This window comes from Brassica oleracea, chromosome C2, assembly GCF_000695525.1.
Source record: "Brassica oleracea var. oleracea cultivar TO1000 chromosome C2, BOL, whole genome shotgun sequence".
Taxonomy (NCBI): domain Eukaryota; kingdom Viridiplantae; phylum Streptophyta; class Magnoliopsida; order Brassicales; family Brassicaceae; genus Brassica; species Brassica oleracea.
In genome coordinates this window covers 49,638,041-49,638,306 of record NC_027749.1, presented here as the reverse complement: position 1 = coordinate 49,638,306, position 266 = coordinate 49,638,041, and positions in this window count along the sequence as shown.

Below are 266 nucleotides of genomic sequence, written 5' to 3'. Positions count from 1 at the left end.
ATGCACTCTATGTACACGAGGTGGTGTTTTTGAACGAAGATAAGGTGATTCCGAAGAATCTTGATATCGACAAAGGCAGTGCAAGTGTCTGGTATTTGGATAATGGAGCAAGCAATCATATGACAGGGAACAAGGAATTCTTTTCGAGTTTGAATCACAACACCAAAGGGAAGGTGAAGTTTGGTGATGGATCGTGTGTTGACATTGTAGGAAAGGGTGTGGTTACCTTTGTGTGCAAGACTGGAGAGAAGAAGGCACTCAAGGAC